Source organism: Octodon degus, unplaced genomic scaffold (genome assembly GCF_000260255.1).
Source record: "Octodon degus isolate 3935 unplaced genomic scaffold, OctDeg1.0 scaffold00059, whole genome shotgun sequence".
NCBI lineage: Eukaryota > Metazoa > Chordata > Mammalia > Rodentia > Octodontidae > Octodon > Octodon degus.
Genome location: NW_004524635.1, coordinates 10,463,324 through 10,479,381, shown reverse-complemented (window position 1 = coordinate 10,479,381; position 16,058 = coordinate 10,463,324). Strand labels below are relative to the sequence as shown.

General features: G+C 35.1%; 1 protein-coding gene and 1 pseudogene across 9 annotated transcripts in view; both read right to left on the bottom strand.

Moving 5' to 3' along the window:
• Positions 1–16,058, bottom strand: part of Rbms3 (RNA binding motif single stranded interacting protein 3) — a 726,581-nt gene that overhangs the window by 85,799 nt on the left and 624,724 nt on the right. The window lies entirely within an intron of this gene.
• Positions 7,308–16,058, bottom strand: part of LOC105742551 — an 11,678-nt pseudogene continuing 2,927 nt past the window's right edge.

Below are 16,058 nucleotides of genomic sequence, written 5' to 3'. Positions count from 1 at the left end.
GCAAAAACAAATGCTTGTGGGGCTGTGGGGGATAAAGAACACTTCTCCATAGTTGGTGGGAATGTAGACTTGTACAACCACTGTGGAGATTTCTCACAAAACTAGGAGTAGAGGTCCCATTTGACCCAGCTATTCCCTTTCTGGGTAACTTCTCAGAAGAATTAAAAAATCCATGCCACATTAATATATGTGTACCTATGTCTATAGCAGCACAATTCATGATAGCTAAATTTTGGCAACAACATAAATGCCCATCAACTGAGGAATGGATAAAAAAAATATAGTGGTCATTTTATACAGTGGAGTGCTACTGGACCATAGAAAGGATAAATTTGGGGAAATGGATACAACTTGTGACCCTATTCATAATTGATATAAATCAGATGCACATGTGTCAACATCATGTTGTCTCACTAGCGTGAGAAGTTGAAAGAGTAAATAAGATTCAAACTGTATGATGAAGACGAAATATAGGATGTAAAGCCATGCTGTTATGTTGAGTTATGGGGGACTCAGGTCAATAATTTCTGACATTGCCAGTTAAACAGAAGACCCAATGATTTTATGGGCTTCTGTACTCTTTTAGAATATTTTGCTGAGTTTACATACCTATAATATTCAAATAACGGAACTTAGAAAAAAAGGGGTATACAGATGAATGTCCATTTTGTATCTGTGTATTCAAAGTGGTTGGGATAGATATATAGTTGCATTCTCTTAATGAATAGAATGATTTGTTCTAATGGTGTTTGTAAATAGGATCTCAAGTCCGCATCTTGTACAGCAATTATCCACTAAGAAGAATATATGCAGTGTATTAGTTATTGAAACTGTACTACTGATTAGATTTGAAACTGTCTCGTTGCTGTTTATCGATAACATTTTGTAAAAAAATAAAAAAAGAAAAGAATTAGGGGGTGGTGATAGTTACTGTGAAATGGGAGAAAACTGTTCAAAAGGAAAGAAAAACTGGGATGGGGAAAGGAGAAACAAAGGAAGGGAAAAGGAAAAGATAGTTATGTACAAGATTGTTAAGATAGTTATACTATTAATTTCTCTTAGTTTATTGACAAGGTTTGTGATAATACTGTTTGGACAGATTTCTATGCCTATACATTGTTCGCCAAGTAACCACTTTGAAAATAACAATATGTAATGCATTAAACATTGTTACACTCCTATTACCTTGTTTTGAAATTATGTTTTACTTTGTCTTCTTAAAGTAAAAAAAAAGAACCCATTTAGTATATTACTACATGTGTGTAGTACATAGTGATCATATTCCTTGTGAAAAGTTGGTAAGTGTACATAGTACATCTTGATTCCTTTCTTTGTTCCTTTTGTGTTCTCTACATCCTTTCAGTACCCACTTTTTTGTTTTATTTTAGTTTTGGTGGTACCAGGGATCAAAATCAGGACCTTGGGTTTTCCAGGAGCACTTATTCCACTAAGCTATCTCCATGGCCCCCTCTGCCCACTTTTTAATCTCCTTTTTTGGGTAAAAGTTTGTGAATATTTTTAATTTTCAAATACACATAGATTTAACTGAAATTATATCCCACATTACTAAATCACTTATATTCGCAATAATCTATTAAAATTTTGATAATACTCAAGTAATAATTATCAAGCCACTTTAAGACAAACATATCCATCTCTTGAACAACCAACAAGTGAGTTTTCTAATATGAAGCAGGAGGAATTACTGTGTTTTAAAATAGACAGTTTTAAAACTCAAAATCCTGAGTTCCTAGGAAAATTAATTCAAAATGGAAAATGAAAGTATATGATTTGTAAAGGAAATGCACTTTTGATCACTAAATTTATCCTCAAGAACAAAAAATGCGCCATAAACAAATGTTTGACATAACTTAATGATTATCTAACAAATCTATTTCGTATAAAACTGTAAATCCATGGAGAGAGGAGGAGAAGATAGCTATTAGACAATAATCAAAAGTAGAAATTTCTTGAATAATTTTGACTGCTATAAAGCCAGTGAGTTAACAGATAACTATTTTTTAGGACAGTCACAGGAATGAGTGCCATGAACATGGCAGGTTTGCTGTGAACCACCACAGATCAGAAATAGAGGATGCACATCCCAGTCCATCTCAAGTAAAAGACTGAAGCTGCATGCTTTGACAGGAGAAAATTATTTCAAGTACAGAATTAAGTCTGTTTTCTCTTCATTTGTTAAAATTACAAAAGTAAAAGTCACATATTCTTTAATACTGGCTTAGTATTTTTAAATTTATTTTATTTTAGGGAAGGGTCTACAGGGTGTTCATGGTCTCACTACTAGATAGGACTCTTAGTGATCCACCTGTTTACAGGCTCCCAAGAGCTGGGATTACAGGTGTGTGACACCACACTCAGTCTCAATTGCCATCTCAGCACACCCCAGAGGTGGGGCCAGCAAGGCAGGCCCAGGGATTGAGCCCCTATGTCTGCCTAAGCAGGAGCTTTAATCTGCTGAGCTATTTGGCCAGCGCTACAGATTGTTAATTGGGACAGTTTGAAGGTTTACATCTGAAATGTTTATTCGATTTGTAGTAAGGTAATAGTTGAGTAGAATCCTCTTCTGCTAGTTAGCTGTCAGTGAATCTCCACTCTGTACAATTTCAGATATAAACTTATTTTTGGACGTCATGAAGGAAAGTTCAATCTCTTAACTACTCTTTAATTTGAAAACACTTATATATGGCAACATAGACACATTGCTAGGGATTCTTATGAAACTTAAACTGCTTTTAAAATGCCAACTAGTGCAAAGGGAAAATGCTCCATGTATAAAATACTCAGCACATGAAAAAAGAAAATCTTACTGAAGAACATGATGCTCTTTCATAATTTAGTTTTCATATTCTCTTTGGATCTGAGGTTTTCAAGTTAAGCACCCACACAGAGGAATTAGAGTCACTCTGAACTTATTAATTCTCTGATCATTAAAAGTAGTTATTACTAGCTTAATGAGAATATTAGAGAAAATGTAGTTTAAAATTCTAAGGCCAATCGCTTCTTGACCTTTTTTTTTTAAATATAGAAAAACAAGAATAAAATTTATTTGGATTCCTTTAAGGTGGTATAAATGACACTGATATTTTAAAATACAACATTTTCCAAGATTTTATATACTAAGCATATATTAATTTTTTCATAATTTTATTGATAAACAAATAGCAATGAGACAGTTTCAATTCAAATCGCTAGGACAGTTTCAATAATTAACACACCGCATACATTCTTCTTAGTGGCTAACTGCTGTACAAGATGCGGACTTGAGATCCTATTAACAAACACCATTAGAACAAATCATTCTATTCATTAAGAGAATATAACTATATATCTATCCTAACCACTTTGAATACATAGATACAAAATGGACATTCATCAGTATACCCCATTTTTTCTAAGACCGTTATTTGAATATTATAGGTGTGTAAACTCAGCAAAATATTCTAAAAGAGTCCAGTAACCCATAATAGCATTGGGTCTACTGTTTAACTGGTAATGTCAGAATATGTTGACCTGAGTCCCCCACAGCTCAACATAACAGCATGGCTTTACTTCCTATATTTCGTCTTCATACTTTTCCACTGGATGGTGAAGACCAAGGTAAAGCAGGACCTATGCAACAAGAGTTGTAGCTTTTGGGTCTGAGAAGGTCAGTGAAATCACCTCAGGATTTATCCTGAGATCCTGTACCTCAGATTGTAGAACCTTTGTCAGTGTAGCCATGTGGATGAGTCACGGCCAATGCTTGGCCAATGTGCTCTCTGTGAAAGCCTGAGAGAGTGTTTTCTTTCCATGTGACTCTCCTTAGGCACACTCTACATCATCGATCACTTTCCACTTTGGCCCCATAATCTCCTTGATCAGAAAATTTGGGACACTACCAAGTTACATGATGTTACAGTACAAGTTTTCATATGTCCTGAGTCTTAATTGACCTTAGAGGGTTAGGGCCAAAATGTTGGCTTTCCTTGCAGCCCTCCTTTTTCTCTAATTTTGGTCTGCAAACTTAAGTTATTAACCATCCAGAAGACCAAGTATAAAATTCTAAGGCCAAAAAAAGAAATTATTCAGAAAAGTTTGAACTAATATGAACTTGTGGATACAGAAATTAAAACATTTCCAGAACATAAGGCAATCACTCTACTCTACAAGGAATAGGACTATTACTTCTAGAAGTAGTAGTACAAGGTTTGTAAATTCCTCCATTCACAATGACAGATGAATAGGCCACACATAGACAATGTCAGATTTTCTTAAGATTTGACCCAGACACTTGATGCTATGATTTTTGAATTTTGCTGTTCTTCTCTGCTAGCTTTGGAGCTATATAGGAAAGCAAACACAATTAAAGTGTATCTTCCTGAAATGCAATGCAGGATTCAAATTCACATTTTTCATGAACATCCATGAAAATGTCTAATGTTTGCATCATCCCTTATATTTCAGAGGAGCTTATATAATAGTTTTTAAGTCTCCTGGTATCTATCATTATTTTCTAATTTATCACTCTGGTCAGTTCTATAAGAGAAAACATTGGGTGCATATACACTTGATTCATTAAAATTGCATATATGTGCTGGCCAGATAGCTCAGTGGACTAACGCGCCTTCTGGCCCTACACTATAAATTAAAATGAGAGTAAAAAAATAAAGAGCAAGGGCTGGCCAGATAGCTCAGCAGACTAAAGCACCTGCTTAGGCAGAGTGTAGTGACCAGGGTTCAATCCCTGGCCTGCCATGTCGGCCCCGCCCCTGGTGTGTGCTGAGATGGTGATTGAAACTGGGCATGGTGGCACACACCTGTAATCCCAGCACTTGGGAGGCTGAAAACAAGAGGATCACTACAAGTCAGTCTAAAGTGAGACCCTGTAGACCCTGTACTAAATACATAAAAAGGAATAATAATAAAAATGTTTTTAAAAAAAGCAAGAGCTACATAAATGAAGTAGAAAAACTAAGGAAGGGGATGTCCTGAGTGTACATTTTAGCCTAGGTGGCTGGGTAGGTTGATGTTTTTAAACTGAATTAGCATTTGTAAGAAAAGGATAAACTCAAGACCATAGAGTTTCCTTGGGAGCACATTGAGTTTGTAGACTTATTATAGATTTTCGACATGTATTTGTAGAACAGGTTTGGAACTAAAAATTGACAGGTATAGATTTGGAAAATGGAAGGAATTTATAGGTTAAGCAGAAATTAGCAAGAATGGAATAAAATTTAGCATTTCATTTGCTTTTCACTAATAACTGCCATGCTTTTTTTATCCAATAATGTTTACACTTAGAAATATGAAATAATACACATATGATGACACTAGATTAAGTGTATTTATTTTATTACACCAAATGCTATAAATCAAGTGCTTGTTTATGCTCTTTTCAAGAATGATTATTTAGCAACCTACTTAAGCTTATTTTTGTATGTATAATTTTAAGTTAATTATGTATTATATTATTCAAATATGCAAGTTTTTTATTTATTTTTAAGTATTTAGTATTTGCTTTTTTTACTCTCATTTTAATTTATATTGTGGAGCCAGCCAGGTAGCTCAGCAGACTAAAGCACCTGCTGAGGCAAAGTGCAGGGAGGGAGGTTTGATTTTTGGCCTCACATGCTGTGTCGGCCCCACCCCCAGGACACGCTGAGATGGTGATTGAGACTGGGCATGTTGGTGCACACCTGTAATCCAAGCACTTGGGAGGCTGAAAACAGGAGAATCACTACCAGTCTGATCTGTGTAGTGGGACCTTGTAGAACCTGTACTAAATACATAAAATAAAAAAAATTTATACCGTGAACTTCAACTGTACTCTGTAGTTTTTGTCATATAAATATGATTTTGAATATCTTCATATAAGCAAATATTTGCAAATAATGTAGACCAGTGTTTTATTTAAGTAACATCTATCAAGGTGACGATATGTGGACAGTAATACATGGATTGTAATCACCATCCACACAAAACCATCGGCCCACATGATTATGACTTGTATGATATAAACTATTCTTTGAAATAGATTCCACATACACATCTCATAAAGTTAAAGATAGACCATTCTGAAGTAGGATATTAGAACCCAGGGGTTGTTAACATGGCATGTGTAACACAAAGCAGACATTCTAATGATAATTGGTTATTGACTGCAAATATTTAGAGATACATCACTGAGAAGATAAAAGACTATAAAATGTAATGATTGATTTTTAATATATAGCACTTTTCCACAGAAATGGTTCTAATATGTGTTATTTAAGATCATTCCTTTGATGAAAGGTCCCTCTTTTGACTAGAAATTTTAAGATTGTGATTCAGAAACCAAGTTGATAATTAGGCTGATTTGCCCTGTGGTAAATGCAAATTAATAAGCCAAGAGCATAATGTTCTTCTTAAGAAGGATATGGCTATACTTTTATTAATATTTAGAATCAGTTTTCTGATCTTTTTCTAGCACTTCTCTTCCATTCTGTGCAATAAATTTATACTTAAGTGATATAAAGTGGCACAAACACACACTAATTTTAAAAAAAATACACATAAATGGTGTGATGCCAGTTGACTATTTGCAGGTCTTCTAAACAAAATCAATAGGAAGGTAAAATTTTACATCCCTACTAATGATATGATTCTGCTGCCACTGTTTAGGTGCAGCTTCAGGGTCAGCTTTGAATAACTACTATGCATATGATTTACTGGCTTGGTGGTTCCATTACAAATAAAATCAAGTCATCAGTTTATGCAAATGCTCGAAGATTGCTACAGCCCCTTCCAAATAATGTGATTCTATTGAGTCAGTTTGCCACCAGTGAGTGAATATGACATCTGATTCAAATTGGCAGACACATCAAGGTTTGGTACAACTAGCAGTTAGAAGTACTGCTCAAGCCACCAAGTGGTGACAGCTGACTGTCTTCATCTCTGTCAACAATATTTGAGTAATTTGCTTTTTGAACACTCAAAGACAAGACATTGCAGGATCTCATTTAATGATAGGTTTAAGCTCTGCTGAAAGTTCTAAACACATTTTTTTATTTTTTATTTATTTATTTATTTATTTTTGCAGTATCAGGAATCAAACTCAGGACATTGCTGAGCTATCTCTAAGGACTTAAACATATTTCTTGAGGAAAATTTCAGCATAAACTTGCTGCCTCTTCCATAAGGAGGTAAAATATCCTTATCTAGACTATACAAATCAGATGACACACTTTTTATATGGCGCCGGCTTTATTTCACGGAGAAGGACTTGTAGGCCTGGGTCTGTCTTGTCAGGTCCCAGAACCTCCAGCTTCTCATTTGGCCTTTGGGTTACAGAACTTTCGTCCAGCAAAGATGGTCATGCTCCCAAGAGCCTCCTCGATCCTCATGAGTTGGTTGTATTTGGCCACGTGCTCTGAGCTGCACAAAGCACCAGTATTGATCTGTCCAGTGCAGAGCCTCCCCAAAGTCAGCAATCAATGTGTCCTTAGTCTCCCCAGAACAGTGTCTTACCACCACCCCTCAGCCATTAGACTGAGCCAGTTTGCAAGTCTATGTAGATTCAGTCCCTGTGCCAATCTGTTTAACCTTGAACAGTAGACAGTTGTAAGCCTTCTTCTCAATAACTTATGCAATTCTCTTAGGGCTGGTAACTGTGAGGTCATCCCCTACAATCTGGATGTCCACCCCCCAAGGGGAACAAGGTCCACGTGGCTCAGTCATCCTGGTCAAAGGGGTCCTCAGTGGAAACCACAGAATAGTTCTTAATGAAGTTCTTTTACAGTTCCCCAAGTTTCTCCCCTGTGATGTGCCTGGAAGGTTCATCAGGTGACTTGAAGTCAAGATCATACTTTCCACTGCAATAGAACTCAGATGCTGCCACATCCATTCCTATCACCACCTTATCTGGGTAACCAGCTACCTGGATAGATGTTTTCAGCAGCTCTAGGGCCTCACTGGTCTCCAGGATGTTGGATGTGAAGCCACAGTCATATCCAATGATGGTGGAATTCTTCCCATACTTGGCCTTGATGACCCCCTTAAGGTGGTGGCAGACCTCAGCATCAATTTGCATGGCTTCCTTAAAGGAGCTGGATCCCACAGGAAGAATCATGAGCTCCTGCATGGCCAGCTTGTTTCCAGCATGGGGACCCCCACTGATCACATTGAAGGCAGGTACTGGGAGTATGAGGTCAGGATTCCCAGCAAGATATGAAATGTGTCAGAAGCGCAGGACTCCCTTCTCAGCTGCTCCTGCCTTACACACTGCCAAGGACATGCCCAGGATGACATTGGCCCCAAACTTGGACTTATTCTCAGTCTCATCCAGCTCAATCATAAATTTATCAACTTTTTCTTGATCCACAATGCATAGTTTCTTTTCCAGCAGAGCAGGGCTTAGAGTCTTGTCGATATACTCCACCACCTTCAGCACTCTTCTCCCCAGGTACTAGTATTTGCCTCCATCTCATAGGTCTAGAGCTTCATAAATACCCGCGGAAGTTCCACTAGGCACAGCTGCTCAGATTTGACCCTTCTTTGTGTGCAGGTCCACCTGCATCGTGGGGTTGCCCCTGGAATCCAGGATTTCTTGGGCAAAGATTTTCTGCATGAAGATACTCTATAGCTGGAGTGTCTTCCCTGGAGCTCTGAGTGGAGCTCTGAGTCAAGGAGGCAGCGGGGACAGTGTCTAGATGACACACTTTTAATAAAATATTTCCGGAGACCAAGGAAATTTGATATGTCAAAGCAGCCACATGTTAATCTACTACTGGATTTATAGTCATTCTTACATTAAACAAGGACATGACAAATGAAGACTGTTGAATCTATCTGCATAAAGAAATGTAAAATATTAAACTGAGAGAGATAGTCAAATATGCCATGGTATTTTTTTTTTCTAGAACATAACAGAAACAAAGTTTCTTTGAGTCATTTTATTTTTATTTATTTATTTTTTACGTATTTAGTACATAGTCTACAGGGTCTCATTATGCAAGTCATACTCATAGTGATCCTTCTTGTTTTTTAACCTCCCAAGTGCTGGGATTACAGGTACATCCAGTCTCAGTGGCAATCTCACTGTGCCCCGGAGACAGGGCCGACAGAGCATGCCTGGGTCTGGGTCATTTTAGTTGTTCCCTTTTACCAAAGAGTGAATAAAAAGACCAATTTTTTTAAATTATAAAAAAGTGCTAGCCTTGTCTTCAAAAAAGTTTAAACTTGTAGCAGACTATCTATAAGTTTTAATGCGTATCTATCCTGTGCTACGATGTTTTTTCTGTTAGTTTTGTATGGTTCTTTCATTGTAAGTAATCCCAACTCCTTTTGAAAAAAAGTTCTAAATTTGTTCAGATAACTCATGAACAATTTATTTCAAATTTATTCTTTTATTTGGCCCAGATCTAGTGTTTTTCTACATTTCATGGGGTGGGGGAAGGTTATTGTTCCCCTAAATAGGAAATTTGTGGGTCTGGGGAGATAACTCAATAGAATAAGCGCTTGCCTGGCAAGCACAATGGCCTGACTGAGTTCAATTCCCGGTTCTGCAAAATAAATAAATAGATAAATAAATAAGAAAATTGCCATTTTTTATAGTGTTAGGAAGGATATGGAAAATACTGGAGGAAAATGGCCCTCATTCTACAGTCTTCTTCTGTGAAGACCAGAACAGTCAGAAAATATATTTTATAAACTCCGTTCTGGAAGGTTAGGATGAGTACACAATATCTTCTAAACTCTCTGCAAGATATCTAGTAGATGAGGAGGAACAGAAGTGGAGAGAAAACATAGCAAATAGCTTAAGCTTAAGCTGAGGAAATCAAATTTGCAACTGAAACAAAAATGGAATCTACACAAGAACTACTAGAGTTTTTCACCCCAATCCTTGGCATATGCTAATTGGGTGACCTGTACTCCCATACTAGTCAACACAATCAACACTTAATTTAAGTCATACCATCTACGCAGAGAAAATTGGGGTAAAACTGATGTTACACAGGTAAGTCAAAAGAAAAATTATTCCAGTCACATCCTGAGAAGTAAAAAGCAGATAATAATATAGTTTAATATTTATAGGTAATCAAAATATTTGAACTCTTTTATGACCAGATGTTTAATGAACATTCACATATATTACATGTTAAGAATTTTGACATGGGGCCGGCCTGATAGCCCAGCAAACTAAAGCGCCTGCTCAAGCAGAGTGCAGCAGACAGAGTTCAATCTCAGGCATGCTGTGCTGGCCCCACCCACGGGGCACACTGAAATGACGATTGATACTGGGCATGGTGGAATGCACCTGTAATCCCAGAACTTGGGAGGCTGACAGGAGAATCACTACCAGTCAGATTTACGTAGTGAGACCCTGTAGACACTGTCCAAATACAGAAGAAAGAAAGAAAGAAAGAAAGAAAGAAAGAAAGAAAGAAAGAAAGAAAGAAAGAAAGAAAGAAAGAAAAAAAATTTTGACACGTGAAGACATCTTATTCCAAAGTGCTATTAAACACCACATAGTTACATAGTCTATCCTCAATCTTCAGTCTGTAATTGATTTTGCTGGTTAGGTTGTGTTGTTCTGGCAACATTTGTCATTATACCCAATCTGTCTACATGATTTTGTTGCTCAGTAACTTATTTCCTAGAAACTCTTACATGGACGTTACTATAGCTCTACATTTGCTTTCTTTAAGAAATAAAACTTCAATGTATTGGAGAATTAAAATTATGTGTCTTTTTAATTTTATTGAATATGTAAGTAGCTATTAAGGAAGCAATGTTAATGCTTTAAGGGAGAAAATTGGCAAAGTAGTGATGTTCTGGCTTATCAATGATGAAGGGATAGAGAAATTCCATGCTCTGGAGTTCGTGTGTGATTGAAGTTCTTCTTTATGTGGACATCTTAGTCTGCCCTGAGGGTGGGTCTGGTGTGGCATGTGGTGCTAGGAATCGAACCACGGTCCTTGCACTTTGCCTAAGCTGGCCAAAGCAGACACTGTAGACCACTGGGCTATCCTGCTGGCCCTGGAATTCTTGTAGCACTTGTCAGTCTGTGTTCAGAATATTATAATTGAAGTTTGTAAAGAGTTCCTGTTACAATTGAAGTTTGAAATTTTTATAATATCTACTCAAGTAACACAAAATATGTGGAAATGGCATATGGGAACATGCCAAGAACATAGACACATGTGAACACACCTCTGTAATACACCTGCCCATTTCCATAGGAATGACATTGGAGTATTTCAATCAGTGTTAATTTTATATTAATAGATCCAAAAACATGGCTTCTATTCTTCCATGATCTGTTCTTTGGCAACTGACAGAATTTAAATTTTGTATCTAAGTATTTTGATTTTAATATTGTAGTTTGCTTTTAGATTTCAAATGATTCTGGGCTCACCAAAGCTTATAGACACAACTCTGCTTAGAAGATAGGGACTTTACATGTCAGGAAGTTTTATCTACTGGAAGGTTTTAGATCTAGTGGAAAATGAATATAAATTTTAAAATTATTTTTAGCCATATATAAAAATATTTTATGCATAGAAGTTTTACATAATGACATTTTCACAATGAGCAACATTTAATTTTTTTCTATTTATGTTTGATTTATCTATTACTTTGTTGGAAATTATGATTTTTTCACCAACATGGGTGATATAATTTCCTGTTCTGATTTACTTTTTTCAAAATAAATCTGAATTCTCAACAATAGTGTTGGGATTTTCGAACTAGTAACAAATGTGCAAGAAAGTACTGGATTTGAATAAAGTTGTATTTAAACAGAACAGAGTGTAATTTGTGACCAAATTTTTCTCTTATTTCATGATATGCACACATTTAATTAAAGATTAATTATCTCCCTGTTCTCTTAAGTAAACTGAGTTACCCTCCTGAAAGTTTGCATATTATCAAGTAAATGTTTTTTTTTTTTTTAAAGATGTTCCATGTTATGCCTAAAATGTTTGATATTCAGACAGATAGTGAGGTTAAGCCCACCTGCATATGTTGTAGGGCAATAATAAGCTTCTATTCTGGAGGTTTAACAACCTAAGTTTCCAGACCAAATATTAGAGAAATAGAATGGCTGCAAGGACAGCCAACATTTTGGCCCTAGGATTTCAAGGTTAGTGAGGACTCAAGACATAGGAGAACCTGTACTGTAAATGTAACTCAGTTGTGCCCCAAATTTTCTGATCAAGGAGATTATGGGGCCACAGAGGAGTGTGATCGATGATGTAGTGTATGCCTAAAGAGAGTTGCATGGAGAGAAAACATTCTCTCAGGCTTTCTCAGAGAGCAAATAGGTCAAGCCATGGCTATGACTCATACACGTGGATGACACTGACAAAGGATCTACAAATTGCAGCGCAGGGTTTCGGGATAAGTCTTGAGGAGACTTGACTCACCATGTCAGATAAAAAGTAACATTTTTTGTTATATAAGTCTTGATTTATCTTGGTCTTAACCATCCAGCAGAAAAGTGTAGAAATGAGGTTCAATATGCTGAACTGTGGAAGGCTCAAGTCACCAGATTCAGACATTGCCAGTCCTGTGGATAACCCACTACTATTGTGGAGAACTGGACTATATTGGAATATTTTGCTGAATTCATGCACCTAGAATATTTAGATGACAATGGAATACCCATCTCTGACAAAACTGAACAAAATAAAGGTGATATAATGAAGGACAATTTTGTATCTGTATATACAAAATAATTAGGATAGATACATAGCTACTTTCTCCTAATTCAATAAGAGGAAAGATCTTTACTAATACTGTTTGGACAGTATATCATGTCTGCATCTTGTGCTATGAATTACTACCACAAAGTTTACAATACGCAATGTGTTAATTGTTGTCATTCTCCTACCAACTGTTTTGAAGCTGTCAAATTGCAATTTTTTCTCAATAAAATTAATAAAAAAGAAATTTTGCATATTACTTTTACTTAAAAAGACATCTTGTTTTCTTTGTAGCTCTTAAAACCCCATTGTTTTCCTAAAAGACATATTTATAATTTTGTTTTTCTCTACCCTTATCTTTTCAAAGTTGCCTCTTATTTTCAGTGTTATTCAATTGCTAAATATTTGACAATTGTACAAGTCCCTTTTTAATTAAAGTAATCTAAGCATATAGAAAAATCCTTCCCACAATTATATTGGAAGTCTTCAGGTCAGATCACTTCTTCAGCCATTTCCAAAAATGCAAGAATTTTTCAAGTATCTTTTAGTCAAGAATGTTTATTTAGTTTTAAAAGTTTAAAAATTATTTTTTACTTTTATTGGTATGTTTTTGCAGTACATAATGATTGTATTCAATAGAGGAAATTGCTACATGTACCCCCTTTTATTTTTCTAGCATCACATTTATTTACTTAATATATATATATATATATATATATATATATGAATGTGAGGATGATCTGGCTGCAGCATATGTCACCCTGTTGATCATCAGGCTCAATTCAATGAATCTGGCTGGCTAAGTGAGTGTCCTTTTCCTCCCTCATGATTCTTTTGAGGACTTCCTAAGGCTGGGTACTCAGTGGAAAAGGGTGTCCACCCTGACAGAGAAAGACCCTTTCTCATAAGTCAAGAGAATAGGAGTAACTGTGCTCTCTTGCTAGAACCCACAATTAAGTGCTCCAGAGTATCTTTTAATGTCTGATTTCTTTCATTTAATTCATAGTTCTCAATTTTCTAAAATAGTGAATGACAAGTATAATTCAAAATTTAGGAAAAGAAAGGCTGATTAAAATGAAAATACAAAGAAAATATTCCTCACATTTCACCATAAAAAAATAATTCTCTGTGCAGCCTAAAAATCATCAGTTATCTACAACTAGGAAATTTTTGTTTAACAACTGTTAAACACTGATTAAATTTAATTTGCATGTAATTTTAATTTATATGTAAAATCTGTTCTCACTCAAACTAAACAAGTACTTATGTAACAACTAATACTGAAAATTTGTCTAACATTGTGATATTTCACAATCTAATTGTTATAGCCATTTACTACTAAATCAATAATCTGATAATACACTCACATAGATTATAGAGTGTAAGTGAAATAAGATGCCATAATTTCTGAGAACATGTCTGGTAATAGTTACAAAACTGATAATTTTTAAAACTGAGTTTTTTGAAGTAAGTATATATATTCCCAAAAGCTAAGTCAGTTTTGCCTCTGAATTCTTAAATTTTCAGAAGTAGCTAATTCTGTTGCTATTTAAAATTGTTCTGTATTTAGGGAAAAGGAAATATAGCAAATTGTTCTTATGATGTCTTTGTAATTCTAATATTTAAACCTAGCTAAAATAGCATATCTTAAATGTCACTTACTAAATCAATGACAAAATAATAGCATATTCATTAGTACAACCAGAAATATTATTTTAAGTTGTATTTAACATGGCTAAATGGAATGGGAATATTGGAAGGGTTATGTCTTAAAATAAATTAATAATTATCATTCAATTAATTAGAAATATTGCAATTAATTTAAATTAAGAAATAGAAAATCATCTTTTTCCAAAATAATTTTGCTTAAATTCAACATCTATCCATGAGTATAAAGACAAATACATCATATTATAATTTCAACTAAAATAAGAATTATCTTAGAGGATATACTTCAACACTACAGACTAGAAAAATGGATTATGAGATGAAAATACTAAACATGAGATGGAAAAATAGATTACTATGAATAGGTAGAAGAAACTACAAATCAAAGTCATAATTATTGTAAATAATAAGGGAATTAAAGAACACAACTGGATAAAAATTATCTAAATGGGGTAGAGGAACAAGATAAAAAGCATCATGAATAATCAACCAAACATTCATCAAATATGGGATAATCCACAATTCAGCTCATTGAGAACATTGTGGGGAGGAAGGTTCTGTGCTAGATCAAAGGAGCATTAACAAACACAATAATCACATATACTACGTGGTCACTGACTGTTTCTTGATCTGGGTAAATCAAATACAGAAATATGTACTGCACAAACTCATTTTGGTCAATGATACACATGCATGATATTTACTTGGGCATTTGGGTATGCATAGATAGATAGATCTAGATTGGTAAGTAGACAGGTATAAATATAGAGAAATATCTTGAATATGTACTATTAGATGTTAACTGGAATAATTTCATTGAGCAAATTAATGTTTTGTATTTTTATTTATGTATATATTATAGAAGTCAACAATTTAATTTTGAATAACACGAGTATATTTTAGATTTTGTTTTTTCAGAACCGGGGATTGAACTCAGGTACTTTTGCTTGACAGGGCAGCACTTATTCTACTGAGCCATTGCCCGGGTTCTAGAAAATTTCATTAAAACATTTTTTAGCAAAGTTTTCAGTGACAAAATTAAAACTTTAATGGCTAAATAAGAGAAATATAAATATGCCAAAGAAAATCTCTAAGAAATATATAAAACATATACTAAGAAAGAATTAATGCCTTTTAAGAGAACTAAAAGACATAAAGAATTCTAATGGAAAGACAGGCATTGTTGGAAAAATTCTTTTCCAAATTAATGGAGTTTCCTTCCATAAACAATATGCAAATTCAGAGTAACACCAATCAAAATTTCGGTGAATTTTTCTTTAACATGGCAAAATGTTACCAATGTTCATCTAGAAATTACAGTTTACTAGAAAAATTATTGAGAATAAAGAAAAAAATGTTAGTACCACTTCTTAGCAGTGTGAAACAGATTGTAAAGGTAGAGCAAGTCTCTAAAACAAAATAGAACTCAGTAATTAACCCAAACCTAAAAAGGAATTTAGCTAGGTGTGGTGTTTGATGTCGGTAATGGTAAACTCAGCTGGACAAGCTGAGAGTCAAAGATCACAGAGAGTTCCAGAACAGCCTGGGCTACAGAGCAAGGCCCCGTCTTGAAAGCAGGAAAGCAACAAAGCAAATGTGCAAGAGACCCAGCAAGAGAGAAATAGGATGGGGGCTGGGGAGACGGCTCAGTGGAATAAGTGCTTCCCTGGCAAGTGCAAGGGCCTGAGTTCAATCTCTGGTTCTGCA